Source organism: Rattus norvegicus, chromosome 5, assembly GCF_021556685.1.
Source record: "Rattus norvegicus strain SHRSP/BbbUtx chromosome 5, alternate assembly SHRSP_T2T, whole genome shotgun sequence".
NCBI classification, from domain to species: Eukaryota; Metazoa; Chordata; class Mammalia; order Rodentia; family Muridae; genus Rattus; species Rattus norvegicus.
In genome coordinates this window covers 75,051,176-75,062,116 of record NC_141538.1, presented here as the reverse complement: position 1 = coordinate 75,062,116, position 10,941 = coordinate 75,051,176, and the positions used below count along the sequence as shown (strand labels likewise).

The 10,941-nt window shown below is 43.9% G+C and overlaps 1 long non-coding RNA gene across 1 annotated transcript; it reads left to right on the top strand.

Moving 5' to 3' along the window:
- Window positions 1-2,102: 2,102 nt before the first annotated feature.
- Window positions 2,103-9,200, top strand: LOC148005796 (uncharacterized). Its single transcript, XR_015620883.1, has 3 exons — window positions 2,103-2,528; window positions 6,744-8,890; window positions 9,115-9,200. It is a non-coding gene; the product is annotated as an uncharacterized LOC148005796 (long non-coding RNA).
- Window positions 9,201-10,941: the final 1,741 nt, after the last annotated feature.

Below are 10,941 nucleotides of genomic sequence, written 5' to 3'. Positions count from 1 at the left end.
TCTTCTTCTTCCTCTTCTTCCTCTTCTTCCTCTTCTTCCTCTTCTTCCTCTTCTTCCTCTTCTTCCTCTTCTTCCTCTTCTTCCTCTTCTTCCTCTTCTTCCTCTTCTTCCTCTTCTTCCTCTTCTTCCTCTTCTTCCTCTTCTTCCTCTTCTTCCTCTTCTTCCTCTTCTTCTTCTTCTTCTTCTTCTTCTTCTTCTTCTTCTTCTTCTTCTTTCTCCTCCTCCTCCTTCTCCTCCCTCCTCCTCCCTCCTCCTCCTATTCTTCCCCCTCCTCCTCCTCCTCCTCCCTCCTCCTCCTCCCTCCTCCTCCTATTCTTCCCCCTCCCCCTCTTCCTCCTCCTCCTCCTCCTCTTCCTCCTCCTCCTCTTCCTCCTCTTCTTCTTCCTCCTCCTCCTCCTCCTCCTCCTCCTCCTCCTCCTCTTCTTCTTCTTCTTCTTCTTCTTCCTCCTCCTCCTTCTCCTCCCTCCTCCTCCTCCTCCCTCCTCCTCCTCCTCCCTCCTCCTCCTCCCTCCTCCTCCTCCCTCCTCCCCCTCCTGTTTCTCTTCCTCCTCTTCCTCCTCCTTTTTAAATTTAATGAGTATAGGTGTTTGGTCTGCATGTATGTCTACACTCAATGTGCATGTAGTGCCCACAGAGACCAGAAGAGGGTGCTGAATCTCCTGGAACTAGAGTTAACAAATGTTGGTGGGAATTACAAATTATGTATGTACAAATTCTGGGAATCGATCCTGCATCCTCTGGAAGAGTAGCCAGTGCTCTCAGTTTCCAAGCCATCTCTCCAGCCTTTCTCTCCACTTCTTTAGGTGTTTCCAAGCCCACTTCTACCAAATCCCACTTCCCAGTGACTGTAACCTCCAGCTTCTTACCCACAGGCTTACAATATGTGAATTTGGATTAGGCTGGTAGAAGCCTGCCAAGCCCCCAGTGCTCCTTAACAATGAAATGCAGGTTGAGATCGTCTTTAGAGTACTAAAGGTAACTAACTATTCATGTCTTCTCTGAGACACAAAGTCTATCTATCTATTTATAACACACACACACACACACATACACACACACACCACCACCACCACCACCACCACCACCACCACCACCACCACACCACATACCCAGACCGTGAAAGAGAAGGGAGATTCACTGCAGGGGTAGGGGAAGCAGTGTGGCATGGGAACAGAGATAATAGAAAGTAACAGGATGAGAGGAGTTAGAACAAGGCAAATGATACATCTGTAAGGATAGTGAAACCCGAGATTCTGTGTGCGAACTGAAACAGTTAATAAAAGCTGGTAGAGACCAAGCCAAGACTGGGATGCGGATTGCTACAAAGACATAACAAAGATGGCATCTCCCGCGCATCCCACTGCACTTCCAAACAGTAAGTGTGAATTCTTCTATTTTAATATCCTGAGCCAGAGGAGGTAGTAAGTCAGGACAGGGTCAGCCAGTCCCCTTCCAAATGATACCAGGAAAACTCCCTCAGGAAGACAGGGGAGATGTCTAGTGAGTCAGAGCACTGACTCACAAGCATGGAGACTTGAATGCAGATCCTCGGCATTCTGGGGCAGAGACAGGAGCATCTCTGGGCTCGCAGCCTAGTTTAGGTTCTGCAAGAGACTGTCCCAAGGGATTGAGGCAGGAAGGACATCCTCTGGACTCTGCGAGCACACTCACACATATGCACATACTCCTGCCTACCCCATACCCCAGGGCAAACCCCCTCCAAAGGACACCATGAACAGACTCTCCAAATGGCACTGTGCGTCCCCTCTCCAAATGATACTAATAAAAAAAATATTAAATTAAAAAAAACACCCCTAGAAAATTCCATCCTCCTTAATGAATTGTAACTCTCTGCTCAGCACCCAGAAGCTTAGGGACCTAAGCCTCATTGCCCACACCCAGCTCTCTGGGCTTCACTGTTTGAAGACAGTTCAGCCACAGGTTTTCCATCCGATCTCCTCTAAGGCAAGATGAAGAAGTTACAGTGGTGTTCTGTCGCCCAAGTTCAGTGCACCACAAAGAGGCAGAGAAAGATAGCGGGGAGGAGAGAGACAAATGATTGGTTATCATCCTGTGAATAGCTAGATAAATATTGACTAAGAGTGCCTAGGAAGAGAAGCGTTCGGATCTGCCTGCAAAAATTAGCTCCCTCCTTCCCTCCCTCCCACTGCTGTTCAGTGGCTCTGCTGTGAGAATCTGACTTCTTTATTTGTCTCTGTGGGAGCTGCCATCTTAATGACTCAGCGCAGCGCTCCTCCAGCGGGCGGTCCTGCCTCAGGTGGCAGATCAGGCCTAGGAGGATTGAGGTCTCATTTAAACTAAGTTAGAAATTTCCAACTTGTTTTAAAATGAAATAGATTTGTAAAAATAACAATAATAATTATTTGACAGTGCTATTATAGCTCCCAGATCGAAATTTAACCTTTAAAGCAGAATCCATCCTTTTATTTTTACCAGAGAAGTGAACTTTCTGGGCTCCTGTGTCAGGCAGTTCCCACCTGGGCTAAAAGGTTTCCCCAGCTCCTGAGGTGAGTAAACAGCCCTGAGGAACTCAGTTCTTCTTAACATGGGCCTTATTGAAATGGTCGTTATGGTTCACAATTAGCTACTTTCATTTTTAAATGTATTTTTTCATACCTTTAGCCTTTAAAAATGTGTATAGGCATAATATTGTATATGCATATATGACACTAAAGTAGAACTGTTTATGGGACAAAGGTGGCTCAGGAGACAGGGAGAGGGAATATACACTGAATGGAAATAATTGAAAAAATAAAATTTAAAAATGTGTTATCAAACTCAACCTCTTTTTTTTTTTTTTCCTTCGGAGCTGAGGACCGAACCTAGGGCCTTGTGCTTGCTAGGCAAGCGCTCTACTACTGAGCTAAATCCCCAACCGAAACCCAACCTCTCATTGTGGGGAAATGGTTATTTCTCCAGGCAACACGTCATTTTTTTTTTTCAAGTAAAGTTAATAGAATTTTACTTCAGTTTTTAAATAGTGGTATGTAGCTTACAGGCAAAACAATGCACCAACCATAATAACTCAGCTTACCGGCCTCCTCACCTGTTATCTATGTCACATGCAAGTTATCTATGACTCACTTCAAAGATGACAGGCCTCTGCTGGGCAGTTGAGTTAAATTATGCTCAAAGGTCTCCTGATTTGCCCCTTTCCCCAGCATCATGCCCTATGACCCCTCCGGTCCCACTCTATCTCCCAGCTACATTATTTGTTGCCCCCTCCCCTCATATGGTGAAACTATGATCTTATCTAGAGTTAAGGTCCAAGTGGAGAGATTGGGTCCTGAGGGTGGGGCCCTTAGGAATGGGATGTGGGTTGTTGTAGGAAGAGGGCAGACAGCTGTACTCTGCAGCCCAGAAGAGGGTCTCGGCAGAAGTCACAAACCCTGGCATTCTGCTCTTAGACTTCCCAGCCAGTGTGACTATAAGATGTGAATTTCTATGGCTTGTTCTGTTGTTTGTACTTTAGAGTGCACTCTTCCAGGACTCTGTGGGACTATGATTTGCTCAACTTAAAGCTGTTCAGCTCTCATATTTTCTCCCCCAGGACCACACAGTAGGACCAGGACCCTCCTACTGGTCCAGCCACCTGCTCAGAATCCCCTCCAACTGTCTCTCTCCACACTCTTTTGAAACTCCAGCAATGTCTCTTACCAACCTTGTGGCACTTCTCTTCCACCTTAGAGGACTTTTTGTGCTTTATTCACAGATGTCACCTCCCACATGTCTGTCAACTTCCTCAAAGACCTGGTATCTTCAAGGACGATCCCATAACCAGTTCCCTTATTTATTCTTAAGCTCGTCCCTCCAGCTGGTCTCTTCCATTGCTGTGTCTACCTAGGAGCCTAAGCATGTCTCTCCCTGGTTGGTCTCTCAGCCTTCAGGCCTGGTTCTTATGTGTTCCCTCAAGTAGCTTCTCTGAGGTGAGCTGACATTTAGCCACCTTCTTCTCATTTTTGATCATTGATGGTCTGCCATCCTCACCTCCCCTGTCCACCATCCTCACTTTGCCTTCAGTAACTGATTGTCCATCACCTTACATTTGATCAGGGGACACCGTCCTTACCTCACCTGTCCACCATCCTCACTTTGCCTTCAGTAACTGATTGTCCATCACTTTACATTTGATCAGGGGACACCGTCCTTACCTCACCTGTCCACCATCCTCATCTTGCCTTCGATGACTGATTGTCCATCATGGTGCATTCACAGGGAACCTGTATCATCAGGAAGCAGCAGAGTGGGAATTTGGAATTTGAGATCTCTTTGGCTTTATCATGGCTAGCAATCTGCACTAGATTGGGAAGTGGGACATAGGATGGATTAAAGAAAAAGGTTCAAGGCCTGGAGAGATGGTTCAGCGGTTAAGAACACTAGCTTCTCTTTCAGAGGACCTGGGTTCAATTCCCAGGACACACATGGCAGTTCATAACTGCCTGTAACTCCAGTTCAAGTAGATCTGGCGCATATATATATATATATATATATATATATATATATATATATATATGCAGGCAAACTGATGCACATACAGATAGAGAGAGAGGAGAGAGAGAGAGAGAGAGAGAGAGAGAGAGAGAGAGAGAGATATCAACACTAGAAGTTTGACACAAGAAGTAAAGCTCCAGAGTCTTGACCTTTTATTTGATGAGAGAGAGGTTCAGCATATGACACAGACAGGCAGGAGTGCATGGGGTAGGGGGATTGGGGGTGGGGGAGCACCTAGTGGAAGGGGTCACATAGGCCTGAGCATCTGACATTTCCTACTATCAAATAGGATATCTGTCTGTTAATTGTAACAGATTATCCTAGCTGTAATATTAATGTGTGGAATTACTTAACAAGCAAGTCTTTCTCTGCTCCCTACCTACATTCTTCCCAGCATTCTAGCAGTTTGGTACCTCTGAGTAGAAACAGAATGTCCCCAGATCCTGCAGAGTCACTGAGAAGGGTTGTCTGCACATCACTACTGAGAGATCAACATGGTCTATGGATATTATTGTATTAAAATCTCTGATTCACAACCCTGCCCTATTCAAAGCAAACCCTGAATAATACTACTGTTAGCATTTGGAAGGAACTGTAAATGGACCTTCATGCATACAGAAAACGCCATCTTAGTGTGCATGAGAAAGATGATGGCTCTTTGATACTCACCCGGGAGGCCAATGATGTATGGTTGTTGGGCAGAGATTTCCAGGTGCCCTCTTTTCCCAGTGGATAAAGTCTCAGATCTTCTGTCTTCCTGTGAATGTCGTCGCTTCCCACCTTTCTGCTCTCACCAGTGTCCCACCTGTACACCAGGCAGCTGGTTGTATTTACTGTTCTCTAAACCCAACAGCTTGCCTCAGGCTTACAACGCTTTGAGGAAACTACTCCTTCTGTCAGAAGGCCCGTCCTCACCTTTGTCCTCCTCCACCTGGAATCTCCTGATGATCTTTAAGAACAAGTGCAAATCTCAAGCCTTCTATAAAATCTTTGATGTCTACAGGCTGGATTCATTGTTCTTTCCTCTTATCCTTCCCGCCCTCAAACAGTAGGACTCTTTATACCAAGACCTAGCTACGTGAAGTTCAGCTTGCATTATTTAATCTACACCAAATGGTGAAGTTAGTCATCTTGTTATGACTAATTTTACTGCTAATGAAAATTTAAAGCTTAAAGAAGAGGCTAACTCTCCCAATGTTTGATTAGTAATCAGTTAAGTGACAATACCATACTTCAAAGCCCAGATAATATACCAAAGCATTAATCATTTTTTTCAAAGTCATTTATTGAACTGGCTATGGTGGCACACACCTTTAATCCTAGCACCAAGAAGGAAGAAGCTGGCATATCTCTGTGAGTTCAAGGCCAGCCTGGCCTACAGACTGAGTTCTTCCAGGATAGCCAGCGCTATATTGTGAGACCCTGTCTCAAAATAATCAAAATAAGTAAATATCCATTTATTTGTATCTTTACTAGGCTTGGACTATGACCTTCCATGTCTCTGTCCTGGTACCAACCACTGTGTCTGCTATGTGATGGACACTCCATAAATGTTTATAGAATAAAAAAATTCAGAAAAAGTGAGTGTGCCATATTGAAGACTTCTCATGTTCTAAGACTTCTCTGTTGTCTTTTAGGTTGAAGAGGCATGAAAGTTGTTAGTGTTCCCTTCTGGTGACAATATTGGGAAGATGGCTCCCTAGAGGAGAAATGATTACTTTTCCCACTGGGAAAGTCTAGAAGTCAATAAAATTAGACTATACTCTTGAATTTGTGGCAGTCTAAAGAGCTCATCTTCAACTGGACTTCTTCCCAGAGTAATTAGAATATACACATAATCTCTGAATTTCTGGTTGCGATTCAGCAACAATTGATGGAGCATACCCAATATATCAGGCATTATGCTCCACTCTGGGGACACAATAACCAACATTTCATGGTCCCCAAAGTGGACTTGTAATATCTGACCATGGAGCACTACTTCTTCTAACAAAAGTACTGCCCCTCACCCATTTAGGAAAATACCTTTCACCCTTACATCATGTGTTAGATAGATAGAGAGGATTTCCACTTCTTGACTTCAAATTTGGGCACATGGCTACCCACTGAATTGAATCTATTGTTCATAGTAACTGATGGCGGTTTGGTCACATGGTTGAAGGTGGACAGATGTATGTCAGTTACAAGAAATTTTCTGGAAATAATGGGAGTAAATTGATGCTTTCTTCCAGAGGGAGCTTTCCATCAGAGAATGATACCAATACAAAGAAAGGCAGAGCTGAACTTTGAAGACAACAAGAGTTTGTGGATGGCACAATTTTAGGTCTGGAAAGAATGACAAGTGATGACAGCAGAAGGCCTGGATTTCCCTTTCAGGCAAACCAGTATATTCCCTTCTCTCTTCAGCTACTTGAAAGTGGATATATTTCCTTTTCAGTTAGGTCCTAACTAATGATAACTTTGTCTTATGGGAGTAGTGTTTTGTAAGTAACATCTGTAAATGTAGCAGCAGATGAAGCACAGGGGCTATGCAGAACAAAGAAGTCCTCTTCTTACTGGCCAGGAAGTCAGAAAACTCTTCAGTCTAAGATGACTGCTATCGCATACAATATCTTCAGGGTCCAGGGGTGTCCTGGAGAAGGAGGCAATAATGCTAGAGAAGACTGTTCATTTCTTATGGCCATTGGTGATGTCCTATGAGATTGAAATGAGCTACATGGAAATCAAAGAGCTTTTCTCAGAAAAGCCCATCTTGTATTAGCCAGAAGTCCTGGTTCCCGGAGAAGAGCCACATGACTTGCAAAAGCCCAACTCTCTACATTAAATTACACTTAACATAAATGAGGTTTAAAGAAAGTTTAAAAAAAATAAGAGAAAAACTTAGAACCTAGAAGCAGATGTCCCATCACTTTCCAAATGCACTCTCTTTCATAAAACGAAAAGCTATTCTCAGGGGTACAAGAGAAAACTGGAAAACTGGAAGCTTTCATCTTACCTCTTCATCTTATTACCTGGTAAACATGGGAAACAGAATAAAGATGGCCTGTTGCCAAAGGGAAGATAACATCAGACAATGGTGTAGGTCCAATGGCCAGCCACTCTGACTTTGGATTTGACTCAACATTTATCAATCAATACCTCAGTAAGATTCAAGAAAACCATGATGTGTGTCTTGGTTAGTTTTATTGCCAATTTGATACCAATCTAGAACCACCGGGGAAGAGAGAACCTTGACTGAATTGTATTGATCAAGTTACTATGTGGCCAGGAATGGTCCTGATTACTGACTGATGTGGGAGTCAGGGACTAGCCCACTGTGGGCAGCACCATCCTTAGGCTCATAGACCTGAGTTGTATGAGAAGATAACATTCAGCAATCCATGGAGGGAGCCAATAAGAAGTGTTACTCCACGTTCTTCCCAGCTTCCTGTCTTGAGTTCCTGCCCTGATTTCCCTCAGTGATGGACTATAATCCGGAAGTGAAAACTGAAATAAACCCTTTCCTCCCCAGATTGCTTTGGTCAAGATGTTTTTTTTTTTTCATAGCAACAAAAAAGCAAACTAGAGCAATCTACAACAAAGTAATCAACCACTTGGACAGTCACAAGCTGGTGAATTCATTAAGAGAAAGTGAGAAGCCCTGAGAAGGCAAGTTTCCCATTGTGTCTCTTAATGCTGGCCATGGAGTCCAGAAAGGAGAGTTCCTACTGATCAGTAGACCCAGGGAAAGCTGATCTGATCACTCTGGACCTCAGAGCTGGGATGTATTAGTTGTGTCTGCCTTCTGTGCTGTGTTCCTCCTGGTGGTGTGTGCTCTATACTCATGATTGAAATGGAGTGGGATAGTCCCCAACTCCCACATCAGTTGGAAATAAATAATCTGCTTTTCTGTCTTCTTTTTCTGGGAGGGGAAAAGAGCTTTAATTGCATTTTTTTCTATCTCTACAATTGGGTAGCATATATGTTACGGAAGAAGTGAAGAAAAGTTATTCAACCATAAGTTTCCAGATGCAAGAACTGGAACTATCCACATCTGACCTGAAGTTTAATCACAGAAAACCTAATTCTTGAAGAAGAAGAAACTGATGTGATACAGGAATTAAGAGCCATGGCTGGCTGTGGAGTCTTATTACTGATCTTATTACTTATTACCTGAGTGACTTTGGCCAACTTATACCCCTTCTCTGTGCCTCAGTTTCTTTACACATAAAACATAGAAATTGAAAGTGGAGATAAAAATAGCAATACCTAATTCATCACATTCCTATAGGATTGCACAGATCGATATGAGTAGAACAGTTATAGTGACTGGCACATATTAAATGTTTAACAAAGGTCATCCATGTCATTATCTGTTCCCCCTCTGGAATGTATAGAAGTGTGTTCTTTTTTTTTTTTTTTTTTAAATTCTTTCTTTTTTTTTTTTAAGGATTTATTTATTATATAAGTACACTGTAGCTGTCTTCAGACACACCAGAAGAGGGCGTCAGATCTCATTACAGATGGTTGTGAGCCACCATGTGGTTGCTAGGATTTGAACTCAGGACCTCTGGAAGAGCAGTCAGTGCTCTTAACCGCTGAGCCATCTCTCCAGCCCCCTAGAAGTGTGTTCTTAGCATTGGATGCTTTCCCTATATTTGGTGGGAGTCTTAGGGAAAATTATATGGATCTATGCCTGTCCATGGAAATGACTGGACTGTGTTCTTCTGGTAACAGAGCGCTCGCTTCTTGTCTTTATGGGGTCATCATTTCTCATGCGTTGAATAGAGATGACGCTACCCATCACCTTTGGGATCCTCTAACATGGGCTGTTACACATACTTCACAGAGTTGGTAGGATTGAGTGTGACTGTGTAATAAGGCACCAGAACAATGCTGAACACAGTAATACATCCCAGATCTCCACTTCCCATTGCTCCTGCTTCTACAGCGGGAACCTGGAATTCAACAATAGTAAGGGAACCTCCAGAGTCAGGGCTCTATCTTCCCACCTCATACACTGCTTGGCTCCTGCCTGATCTTTTATTTCCCAGGACAGCCTGCCCTGGTAAATGTTCTAAAGAAGACTTGAAGTTCTGGCGTGAGGCAGGAATAAGGGCTGAAAGTTAAGTGGGTCACTTTGTAGCTAATACAGTCTGATTGCCCACACTCTGGTCTGTTCATTATTTCTACCATGTTCTCTGTCTTTCCTCTGTACCTTTGCTCAGTCTGTGCCTCTGCCCATGAGATCCTCCCTCCTCTCCTTCCTCTGCTCAGAGCTTAATTAATTTGAAGCTGCACAACCAGATCTTCCTTCCCTCCTCTTTGACCTCCTGCACCTCGTTTTATCACATCAAAGGTACAAGTTTTTAATCCCCTCAACTCTCTATAATCAGAATTAGCCGACTATAACCCATTTGGGAAAACCCCACCTTTTCAACCCGCTTTTGTAAACAAATAAAGTTTTATTGGAATGCAGCCATGCCTGCATTGAGTGTGGCTGCGGTTAGGCTGTAAGAGCAGAGTAAGCACAGCAGAAATTTCGAGCCTAAAGGTTTACTATCTGGTCCTACATGGAGGAAGACTGCCAGCTTTCACTGAAGAGGGCCAGCACTGCTTAGGAACTTGTGAAAAATACAGAAGTTTAGGATTACCTGGGCCCGGAGTTTAACTATCCAAGGGCTTCCTATGCACCTTATACTAAGAAGGGTTTCTTTGATTTTTGCTTAGGGCAAACAAGGAGCCCTACATCAGTGCCCAGTGCAGGATGTTTGTAAGAGACTCCTCTGAAGCTGAGTGACGGTGGTGAAGAGGAAAGCCATTTTCTGCACAGTGTTTCTCAAAGCGTAGTCCCCAGAGAGACGCATCACATCTCAAAGACCCACTTCACAGCCACCACATTAGTTACTTTTGCAAAAGCTGCTACCAAATACCTAACCAAAACTCCTCAGGGAAGGAATTATTTATTTTGGCTCAAGGTTTCACAGGATTCAGCCCGTAGTCACTCAGTCTATGTGCTAGAGCAGCACTCCATGGCTGCAGGAGCCTGTAGCGGAGGGCAGCTGTATGTATCACAAAGCCAGGAAGTAGAGACTAAGTCAGGAACTGGTCAAGGAAAAAGTATACCCTATAACTCCTACTTTCTCCAAGGAGGCCCCACTTCCCAGTTGCCACAGTGGCTAGGGACCATGCGCCCAAGCAGGAACTTGTGGGACACATTTCAGATTCAAACCATAACAGCAACTAGCTGAAACTTTAGTGTAAGCTCAGCCATTGATGCTTTAATGAGCCCTTCGGGTGACTCAAACACAGGCTGAATTCAGGCGTCTCAGATCCAAAGGTCCTATTTACTTTGTTCTAGGATAAGGGCCTTGTATACCTTTTAACCCTGCATGTAATCCTCATTTCTAGTCAGTGTTGGGAACCCCTGTTTGAGATTGACTAACCGCA